This window comes from Danaus plexippus, chromosome 23 (genome assembly GCF_018135715.1).
Source record: "Danaus plexippus chromosome 23, MEX_DaPlex, whole genome shotgun sequence".
NCBI lineage: Eukaryota > Metazoa > Arthropoda > Insecta > Lepidoptera > Nymphalidae > Danaus > Danaus plexippus.
In genome coordinates this window covers 5,482,327-5,494,865 of record NC_083551.1, presented here as the reverse complement: position 1 = coordinate 5,494,865, position 12,539 = coordinate 5,482,327, and the positions used below count along the sequence as shown (strand labels likewise).

General features: G+C 27.1%; 1 protein-coding gene across 3 annotated transcripts in view; it reads left to right on the top strand.

The window, feature by feature from the left end:
* The first annotated feature begins 3,675 nt into the window (after positions 1-3,675).
* The window catches only part of LOC116774727 (octopamine receptor beta-2R-like), an 82,851-nt gene continuing 73,987 nt past the window's right edge, over positions 3,676-12,539 (top strand). For all 3 annotated transcript variants that reach the window (XM_061524081.1, XM_032667466.2, XM_032667464.2), the window contains exon 1: positions 3,676-3,880. The gene's annotated coding sequence lies outside the window, so the exon portion shown is untranslated. The remainder of the gene's footprint in view (positions 3,881-12,539) is intronic.

The following is a 12,539-nucleotide window of genomic DNA, read 5'->3' as shown; positions in this document are numbered from 1 at the left end:
TGAAATTTATTTGTAAATTTCAAAACGTGTCAGGTGAAACATGTAACGTGATATTCACTTTGCAAGAATGAACGTCAAAATTGCTGAACGTAACACAAATGTTGGCATCAGTTTTACGTAAAAAACAAATATTGCAAATTTTATTTCATTTTTAACAAATATATTTTTTGTTTTTACTCAATTACAACACTTTGTTATTATCACAAGGCGAATTGATTTTCATTTTTATTATATAATATAGGTTATTATAAACAAATTGTGATAAATTGATTACGAATAAATATCATCAGAACAATAACGGAATATTTGTTAATCTACCAAGAAAAAAATCTTATCTATACAAGCTGTACAACTAGTTTACTCATGTATATAACATTGTAGTAAAAATTGTAATAAAAGAAAAACAATAAAATATTTAACAATCATAATTGCTTACATGCGACTCATTGAAATCACGAGTTTTTTGATAAAAATTTACAGCTAATTCTCTAGAAATATTTTTCGTACGGAAATAATATAGATATTTGTATCAACATTAATAGACATATATAATTAACATATGTTTATATATAACTTATTGAAAAGATATTAATTTAAGAACCTTTTTCTGTTTTATATATTGATCTATATAAATAGATTTCTTTGTAATAATAAACCGTGTTGAGTTATCCCAACACCTGTCTTTCGCTTTGGGTTGCTACATTACTTCATCCTGTAGATTTTGTTAAAGCTCTTATACTATGTAACGTGTTTAAACAGATCGCCGTTACTAACAGCAATTTGTCCTTTCGTATAATCAGCAAATTATGTTTATATGACACAATCGTATTGTCCGTAATTTTTTAACTTCAGTGTGATAAAATTTAAAACGTTATCAGTAAATAGTGTGATTGTTTTTTAAATTATTTATTCTATTATATGTATTTCGTTGTGTGAGATTATATTTAAATTCATTACTATGTTAGCAATCTGTACCTATATGTACGTCAAGTACAATTCAGCGTGTATTTTAAATCCTATTTCTCATGTGTCTTTGACAGTAGCCCCTTTACGCCCAAATGCCTGGACAGACAAATGGTATTTACACTGGAATCGGTAACAATGAATCCAATAGATAGAACTCCAATACCTCAGATTTATAACCATTATTCTCTCATATTAAAAATAATTTGAAGTTTGTAGCGGCTTAAATAAATATAAATCTGTGTAATGAAAGACAAGTATGTCGTAACATTTGTAGGAAAAGTCACGAACACGATTATCCGTAAAAAGTTTGTATCCGTAAAAATCAATACGAACAAATGTGTCCTAAATTGGACCCTTTGATATTTACAATGTATTTTCAATTCCCATTTTTATCTATCCATATGAGACAGACCCTTGTTTTAAAGTCTAGGAATTACTGGAACTGTTTAACTTATTGTATGTGCGGCTTCGTTTGCGAGGTAGTTTTATATTAGAAACTAGTAGGAACTGTTAAAGGAACAAAGAGTTGTTGAAGTAACTTTTTTAACAACTGACTCGTGGTTCATCAAAAAATATTTTGCGTATTAGTAACGGTATGTAAGACCAAACCAATAATAGTAATTCATTCAACTACTATACATAGATGACACATATTTGACAAGATATATACAATTTATCACACACACGTACATACATATATATATGTATACAATATTAGACCATAATATATAAGCTATTGAAAAGGCCGCCACCTCAGCTTGAAGATAATTCCAAATGATGCTGTAAGTATTATAGAAAACCTTATATAACCAGTGTTAGAGGCACAGCACTAGACATGAGGCGACATTGTATGAACAGAAATACAGAAAACAAGCTAGAATAGATGTCGTAAATAAAGACATGAGTATTGGCTATTGAGTCAAACATATCGAAACCGTAGGGGATTTGCGAATCATTAAAATGAGAATGATATTGACATTACTCCATCATAAAAATCTTTTATTTTATTCCTTTCTAAAGTACACATCGAACCCTTTGCTCAGTGTAATTATTCAAATGTAACGTTATTTGCTTTTTTATGTTATAGATAATGAGAAATATTAATTGCTTCTGCTGTAAAATATAACAGTTTAAACATGTACTCGTATTACATAACATTTTTCTCAGTAAAATTATTCTTAATATAATATTATATTAATATTCGAATAAACACTACTAGACTTATGTCATCAAATTATGTGTAATAATTTCTCATCTGATGTTTATTAAATCTAGATTTCATATTCATGTTATATAGAGATTAATAAATCTAAGCATGAAAATATATTTCTTTCACTCCCACAAAAATATTTGATTTAGATCATCGTGAGTTTTTAATGGTCGTTTGTAAATAGACCGTTAATATGTTGAGTTGTTTTATATTACTTTGTAAAAACAGATTTAATAGAGCTACGATTCTCGAGTTATAACTACCTAAAATAAAATTAAATAATATCTGAAGGAAAGATGAGTTCATATAAATGATACGAAAGTTATATATTTAATGTTAAGAGATTAAAAAGACAGAAAAAATATTTTAGAACGAGATATCTGTAGTATAAAGTAGTTATTTTTGAAGATTTCATAATAGAAAAATTTTCTTTGAATAAACTACTAAGAAATACCCATAACATAGATATAAGGGTAACTTCTTTCTTTTAGTGTTCGGTTGAAAATAAGACAGATGTTTTAGCTATGAGATAAGGACCTTATAATCGGGACGGTGGCTACTATACGCCAGCTAAGGGATTTTTTATGGCTCGATTATCACCCTCATTTTTCTTTACAACATGAGTTATAGGTGACTATTATACGAAATATAAAGATCGCTAAATTATTACTAAATGTCAAAATAAATCTAAAATAATATGGAACTGGAAGTTTAGCCAATTTAGAAACTTACTTCAAACGAAATGAGGGAGAAAATTTTGTTATTTGTTTAATATTTAATTAGAGATCCGAGCGACCGAGCGAGGTCCTGGTTTTAACGGGTTAGCCAACAATTCCTTAAAATAAATATGACATATTTTTTTTATGTTCAACGAATTATTTTATTATTGTATTATATTGTTTTCCATATTTTTATAGTAGTTATTTCATATAATATATAAGTTGTTTGGATAGTGGTAACATATTCAAGATTAACACATAAAATCCTACCCATGCGTGAAGCAAGTAATGGCTGGAGTGTTGGAAAAATATAGTCTACTTTTTAATAGCAGAAGAATCACAGAGATAAACAAACAAATATAATAATTACTTATAATACAGATTTTTTTTCACACCTGAGAAGAAATAGCAATAATAAAATTTTCTATGTATGCGGATTGAATAGCTTTTTTATGGCTTCATAAATAATTGATAATATTTTTTTAAAATATAAATTTATTTTAGATATAGATCAAAAAATAAAATATATTAATAGTACGAGTATAATAACATAATATTGATGACTAAAAAAATTTTTAATAGCTATAAATTATGCCCAAATACATATATATTTTTCTATCGATTTTAGAAGAATAGTGCCAATTATTCTCAAAAAAGAGTCATTATACAATGGCCATTAATTACGGGGTCGTACTAAACCTAGATGAAAAAAAAATCACGACTTTTTCTGCCATTTCCCGCGTTTACACCAGCGTAGTTCCCAGGTCAGTCGTTCGCGGACCGCCGGGCGAATAGCACGTCGTCTCTGCGTCGTGGGATGGAGGCGTAAAAATTCGATAGTCGCCAAATGACACTATTTTTGTCGCGTCTCAAACGCATATTATGAATTATTAGTGACAGTGCGTATTGTAAGTTCTAGTGTGTGTGAGTGGATGTTGAAGAGATTTTTATGTGAATCGCCTATAGCGGACGCAGTCAAGCGCATGTAAGTATCATTTGAACGATTTAATTTTTTTTTCGTGATGCATTTTAAATCCTCACGTTACTGTTTGAATGTCTTAACAATACAATTCTGCCATGGTTTTAAAGTAATTGTTTTTGTGACATAAAATTATTTAATGTATTTCTAACTTTTTTCTGTTAATTCTATACGAAGTAGATTGAAATTTTACATATATAGTACATATAAAATTTAAAGTCAAGTAATGATAAATCATATCAAAAGATTTTGCAGCCTACTAACCGAAAACGGGGTTCTTAAACGCCCTTATAAACACTTAAACAATAAAACTCAATAGATAACAAGAGCTATACTTATCTCTTATTACTTAATTGTGGTCGTACGAATGTAAGTGATTTCAATTTCCGGTAACCACCAAGCAAAACATCACGGCAATTTAAATTCTAATACATAGTCGGTATAGTGCTTCGTATTAAATTATAGGAAACGTTAATTTACGCAGCCCTCGTAAACTCGCATCACCATATTAATAACGTATATTGTGCGCAGTAATTTAAAATTTCCGTTTTTATTTCACATATAAATCCTATACTATGTAGAGGGCTAGAGTTTTTTATCCACCTTTACAATAATTTTTACTAGCCATAAATGATTTTATTTACTCCAGACTTTTTACTTCAAATAAGCGGGTCTCATTCTGAGAACTTTGATAATTATAATTTCGCTGGAGATTAATTTTAAGTTCTCCATCTCATAACAATAGTTATTTGACCACCTTGCAGTGGTTTATTGATGAAAGTAAGATGTCTTCTTATAAACTGCAATATAATCAGTAATAGTATTTCACTTGAACTAAATATAATAATTTTACAACGCCTTAATTATTATTTAGGGAACCAGACGTAACTCGTTAATTAATGTTAAAATTATAACAATACTGAGATTAAAACCGTATTTTGCTTTTACACGTTAATTAAATTGATCTTGAATCATTATAATGAGGTCTAAGACTTTCGCGAGTATTCATTTAAATTAAACTAATATTTTTCGGATTACTAGGCGTATTTTATTATTTTAAAAACTACATATTCCCGACGTTTCGTTTACTTTGCAGCAACCGTGATCACGGGCGGACGAGATGTGAATGTTAAAATAATAAAATACGCGTAGAAATCCGATAGCTATTAGTTTCAATTACTTGAATCATTATTCTACTTATAATAATATTATTATATACTTATAAAATGATTAGCATTACAGTGGGAAAATTTTCTTTTAGAAAAAAGGGCAACGAATTATTTTCAACAGATTATAATTCTATTATTAATACAAATAAATATAATATTTGATGAAATCATTTTATTCATTTGTGAAATTTGCCTCCAAAAAGAAACTGCAAAAAACGATAGAAAAATATTTTTTCATAATGACTGTTGATTTTTATAAAATTTTTTGATGCATTCATCCAACCATATATGAGTCTTAAAAAACTGTAGGACTTAAGCCAACCAAAATTGGTGTCAGTCCCTCCTGAATCCTCTGTATCTAGCGGTTGCCCGCTATCATTACGCCATTAGTGAAACGAGTCTAAGACCAAATTCATGTGAATAAATTATTAATATAAAAATCATTTCTTATCATATTATGAGAACGAAAACATCCATGTTTTGGAATATTGATTAAAATCAATATAATTATTATAGATTTAAATGAAACTAGTATTATTCGGATAAACTTTGTGGCACATCTCGTCTGCCCGTGGTCACGGTTGCTGCAAAGTAACCGAAACGTCGGGAGTATGTAGTTCTTTACAAAAATAAATCACGCGTAGTTTATCCGAATATTTTCTAATAGTTTATCTAGTTTCATTTAAATGAATAAAACTCGCGAAAATATTAGATTTCATAATTATTATAGATTAATTATTTATGTACTGTTATACATAAGTAAATTTTGCTTATGCCGTCTTCATATAAATTCAAGTTTCTTTATTGTAATCAAAATATGACACATCCATATATGTATAATAAGTAATAAAAATGAATAAGCAACAATTTTACAACAAACACTTTGTATGAGAATTGTGAATCAATTTGCAAGGAATGTAAGTGACAGGTTAACAAAGTAACGAATTACAGATAGACAAAGCAAATACGTGTTGTTTATGTGACTACGGAAAGATAGTTAAAGCAATCGTTTCAAGACATGTGGTTTTTTTGTTCAAAACCTTTTACAACAGATTGCCGTTACCATCAAAGCAGAGATTAATATGAAAACAAGAAATCTTATATTTTATATCATTCCCAAAAAGAAAATAACCCAAATAAATACAAATATATTAAGATATGTGACGAAAATTATACATAATATTAAGAGTGCTAAAACTGATCTTCCGCCTGATAGCTTCATCTGATAAAAGACTAACAATTATTTTAATTATCAAGCGTTATAGTGTTTAAGACATGCATAAATTGGACATGAATTTACAATGCGTTCATTATATTAGTTAAAATGTAAACATATAATAAAATAATGCGTATTACAAGTTTATAATAAAAAGGACTTGTTGGGTTAAGGTTGTAATATATGTTACATATAACCTAACCTCTGACGAACCCCTGTTGTATCTCATTTATATATAGGTCTTACGAAAATTTTTAGTTTATGTATAAAAATCTTATAGCAAAAATATCCGTCTTTATACACTGTCTTTAGAAAACTAAATTTATATGAAAATGCATACAGAAAGTATGGAATATTTGTAATCGGGCTTTAGCTTCGCTTCTGCTGGACAGAATGACTATATTTTTTCAAAATAAATCCTTTTTCTTTTTCGGAATACTAGTAAGAATTAACTTGACTCTAACTCAATAACAAATTATGACATATATGTAATTTAATTTAACATTAAAAAAATTACACTAATAAAATTAAGACTTCTTCACTTACGCATAATAACGAATAGGTTATTTAAATATCTTTGCCTTAAAAATCTTTGCTTAATAAAAATATATATTTAAATATACAATTCAACTGTGTATTATTTCAAAATTTTCAGTATCTAAGGATATCCTAGAAAAATCATAGAGTTAATGTTATCATCTAATTCTTATGAATTAATTCAATCTACTGAGTTAGCTCTATATATATATATATATATATATATATATATATATATATTATTTTTTCAAAGAATTTAAATTTAACTCGTCCGTACATATCCGTCGTACAAAAACGGTTCCAACTCACTGGTCTGTAAGCATGATTGAAAACACGGAGCGTTGAATTTTAAAAAATTCTCAGTTATTTTCGAGCTAATTGAGAGTTTTAAGAAGATAACAACATTATTATGTCTTATAATTTTGTAAGAAACCAAACAAAAAATAATATTAAACATGCTCACGGTCCTTTCATATTTGTTATAAAAACTTCATTATACCAATTTGTAGATATTAACTAATTAATTAAATGTTACAAAGTTTAATGTTACAGAAAATTTAAATATAAATAAAATAAACAGTACTGAATTAAATTATGCCATTTCTATATTAATGTGGACAGAATCGCTAAGATCTTGCCTTAATCTAAGCTTACGGAGGCTAATTGGTCCAATATTGCAAACTTTACTAAGAGACCGGGATCCTAGTACGAATTACAGGGGATTAATTTGCTAGCTTACCTCGATGTTCCGAAATTGACCTAGTAAATACTGGTTTAATCCATTTTGTATATTCATTTGTTTCATTGCAATTTTCCTCTTTAAAAATATACAATATTATATATTTATCTTATCATAAATATGACCGAATATACCCTAAAAGTCATTGAAGATTTATATTACGTTTCGAGTTTTTTACAATGTTTATTTAAATGCCAATATGGAATGGTTGTGACGTGTTGCAATTTTTTGTTTCTGCCAGGAATGTTAATCGCATAATTATACAAAAATAAGTGATAAAATTTTGTTGCAACATAATAAATTTAAACATTTTTTTTGTTATCAATCCTCCACCGGAACCGAGCGGCATGAATCTTTTAAAAATGTTTTATTTCGGCTTAAATACATTAATGTTATGCCACGCAAAAATATATTTGCGAAAAATGGCTTTTGTTCGTAACCTTTTGTGTCTTTAGAAATAATCATCATTAATTAAGACAAAGACAATATTTTTCATCCTCGCAAGAAAGATATTACCTTAAGACGTATAAATATTTAACAGGTTAGAGGAGACGCAAGTAGTATTGTAATATTCACATCAAACTGAAAGTCTTTATAATATAGAAACTTCATTATCATAATTTGTTATTTCAAATTAATATTGTTCAAATATTTTCTTGGTATACAAAGTTCCTTCCGCAGCTGCTGTCTGATATAAAAGTCTAGACGTGTTGCAATCTGTTTCTAATAAAACTTCAAAGTTCTCGACGTTATTGCAGATTTTTAGTTATAATATACCTTTATATATTTTACAGTGAAAAATTAGGTTTACTTTACTATGATATTAAAATTTTAATATTTTTTAAAACTATGTAATAATATTTTAGGTTTGTAGTCGTTTTTGTCAATTGCTGTAACGATAAAATGATAAAGTTTTTTACGACAATTTTGTTTTAATTTTTGTTTTATGTAGTTGACATCATTTGATCGTTTCAAATTCATTAAAATAAAGCTTTCTGATATTCGAAATTCGAATATCAGAAAGCTGTGGTAACGCTACATGGACAGCTCTAAATAATTTTGAAATATTTAAGGTGTTATCTGAGGCGTGTACTGTGAATGGTCCAACTCTCTACTTTCGTTACAATGCGTTTTGATATTCCTATATGTTTAACGAGATATATTAAATAGATATGTTTTTGAGATATTATATGAAAAATATGTTACCTGCAAACATATACGTTGTTTGTTTTGAGGTTTGTCATTTCCAAATAACATTATTAATGGATCTTAAATAAGCCTTTTAAATCTACATTAAAGTTTTATATCACAAGTGTCTGATGTTTAACGCGCTCTATAATTTGACGTTTTTGAATACCAAAAAATAATAATATATATATTTATTTTACTCGTCTTATCGACCGACAGTTCACCTACGTAGAATTACATATCAAGCCTAAACCATATTAGGTATTTATGGTTCAGATTATGAGCGAATTTCAGTGTATTGTTCTCTACATATTAAAATTAAAATGACGATTTATTTGAATGAAAATATTTGCTTCACAATATAAAATATATAATTAAATATATTTAGATTTTTTTTTCTGCTTCTTACTATTATTGTTTGTTGTTGTTCTGACTTCGTTATTATTCTCTTAAGTGGGTTTTATAGTTGAGTTCATTAAAACTCATTGACTGTATTTTGAACTGGCGCGTCAAATAACAACAAAGGAACGCTATTTCTTTGAAAACATGATTTATTATTTTAAAAGACGAGACAATAAATAATAATAAAGTTTAAATTAATTAAACGAATATATTAAGGCGATATAAGTTTTCATAAAACCATATAAAAAAACACTTGAATTGAAATTAAATTTTGTTTTTATCAACATATAGTATGTTATACAAGAAAAAGTAGTATAAAAGCAGATGATATGCAAAGAAATTTGAATATTTATACTTGAAATTTTCTCGGCTAAGACTACTTTTATTGTCGAAGTAAAAGACCATGCAGGAAATTGAATTGTATATATTATATAGCAACAGTAGAAACATATTTCTTTTCCTACAATGAAAGTAAAATTTGGTATGTAATGTGAATAAAAATTTTGAGCCAAGAACAAAAACAATCAAATTTCTATTTCATTTTCAGTCTATATAACAAAATTACTTTTTCCATTTTGATTTAAAAAAAAAAACAAATATTTTGATATTAATATAATTAAATTACTATTAAAATAAATTTTCATGAAATCTTTTGACCACCACACAAAATTATAATAAAAAAAAATTAATATAAACATTGAAACAAAATATATTGCTAGTAATGAAATCCAATTGATGTAACTGAAACTTGAATGCGCACGTTGAGTTTCAATTAATTTCAATTTAATTAGTTATATTCCTTTATATTCTATATCCTGCCATATTTGAACTTATTGCTATATCACAATTGCTTTTAGAATAAATATTTTCAAAGGTTTAGGAGTTAAGACGGACATACACACAACAATTTAAGTTAGAAGTATACATATACCGTTATTAACCTTTTCATATGCTTGTAAATAATTATTGCAACACGTTTTAAGCAAATCAATTGTGGTTTTATATTTAGTTTTAAAAGAAAACGTAATATTTTTTATAGAAGTGTCCAAACATGATTATAAATTTGTATGATATAATTTAATTCTCTTTTACAATCCAATTTTTTTTTCTGATTGGATTCTATTCTCTTAAAGATTTAGAAACGGGTAATAAAATCTCCTAATAGATTTTCTCTTTTCTTTTTTCAAAGGAAAATCGAATGGATTGGCGAATTCAATTCTTCAATAAAACTAGTAATCCTTTGTAATCTCTACGTCATATTTCTTATCATTCTATTTTCGGGATTTTCTTATCCAATTTTCGGACCATCTTCATAATGGAAAGATGAAAGCAAAGTTCTAATGTCATGAGTATGAGTTATATTTTTTTGTCTACAATTCGATTGAATTTCTTTGTGATCTTGATAATTAAAAAAGCATACGATCAAAATTTAAAGAATTCAAAATCGGTGAAATGATACGAACATATTTTGCAAGGCTGTTTGTGATCAACGTTTTCAATACTATGACAAGTATATCAAAATTTTAATAATTCAATACTCTAATACCTTAAGTGTATGAACATATATCAAAACAGTTAAATGTGTGTTTAATTATTATTTGAATAACTTAAGTGAATTACCAAATTGTTTTGGGGTGAATTAATAAACATGTTGTGTTCCGAACTAATTTCAAACATTGAATTTAAACCTGTTTCTCTCAAATAGCCAAAGAGATACGTTTAAAAATGTAAAACTTAGATATGATAGCTATGTAATAAATAATTTAGTGACTTGTCAACTAAGTTCAAGAAAGATAAGATTATTACAAAGTTACAATGGTTACCTCTATTCTAAGATCTTCATTTTATTGAAAATATTCATTAACAAAAAGTTTTTATGTATTCTAAATATCATATTAATATATTTTCAATATAATTTGAAATCATTCAAAATGACAGCAAGTACCGAAAACTTAATTATTCTGATTAGTGAACTACTGATTTTTACTTTTCAATTAAATTTATTTTTTCTCAACTAGACATCTATTTTAGCAAGGCTCGTGATTTATATTTAAATCTCTATGTAAATAGCAGTTACACCTATAAAGAATGTTTAAAAAAGGTTGATGTTATGTGTTTATTTTAAGATATAAATTAGGTCAGGGCTCGATACAAAAGCTAATTTAGTATCAAACACTAACTGTGGTTATCCTTTCGAAACCAGACCATTAGGTTGTGGTTATTTATGACCCACAGTTTAGCAAATTGTAAATTTACCCCTGGAGCCTTATATTATTATTGAGTTAATGCACAATCTGTGTGGGAATATAAGCTTACTAAACATTTTCAAGGTGAGAAAACACGATTCCAAAGAAAATCACACTTGTATTAAAGTTAATAGAACAATCAAATTATTTAATGAATCTCTGTAGTTATTAAAACAAATATCAATAACAGATTTCTAATGAAGTTTTAGGTCATTATTTTCTTACGTCTATTAATATATTAAATTTTTATCGTCATAGCTTTCTTAAAATAGTTATGCCTAACTAACTAACTTGCCAGTCGTACAGGAAAGAGTAATAGTATGTCAAAGTGTATTTAATCGAAAAACGTATCAAAAATATTCAGGACTTGCTTAAAATTTTATTTATTTCGTTGACGGATAAAAAGAGACGGAAGTTAAAAATTAATAAACAGTGCAGTTGCCAAGCTAAGTTGTTCTATTTTTTATTTTGATGACGCCATTTATGTTTTAAATGTGAAACAGCTGGGAAACTGACATACATACTAAACTATTCTGGCATAATTTTTTGGCGTATTTCCCTGTAATAAGGATTACAGGATTCTTAAAAAAATATAAACTCATACATTATACACTGTTTTTATAGACTTAATAACTGAATTGTTATTATGTAGGATTTTTCAAACCAATTTATTATAGGACGTGTATGTCGCTATACATTACTTTTTTTAATTTTTCAATCATGTGAAAATGGCTGGGACTATAAGCAACTTGTTCGTTTAGTGTATTGATAAATTTAGTTTTAATAACAATAAAAATAACTTGTATGAATCATGAAGACTTTTCAAGTATTGCAAGGAGAGATTCCATGGGATTTTTGATATGTTATTTAGAAAAATCAGTTGGCGAAGGATCAAATCCCAAAACATTTAGATTATAAGGGTCATACTCATTTCGAAACACATTTAGTAATACATGATATGATATTTTTAATGTATTAAAATTATTTTAATAAGTTTAATTGATACCAATGAAATGTTACACAACTGGTATTTATGTTCACATAGAGGAACAGCTAAGTAAACATAATATTAGCCATAAGTTTTAAGTCGATTTGACTTTGTAGCTAGCTTGTACTAATTTAATGTTATTACAAGTGTTTTAAATGTTTGTTGCCTTTAAAGGTATGC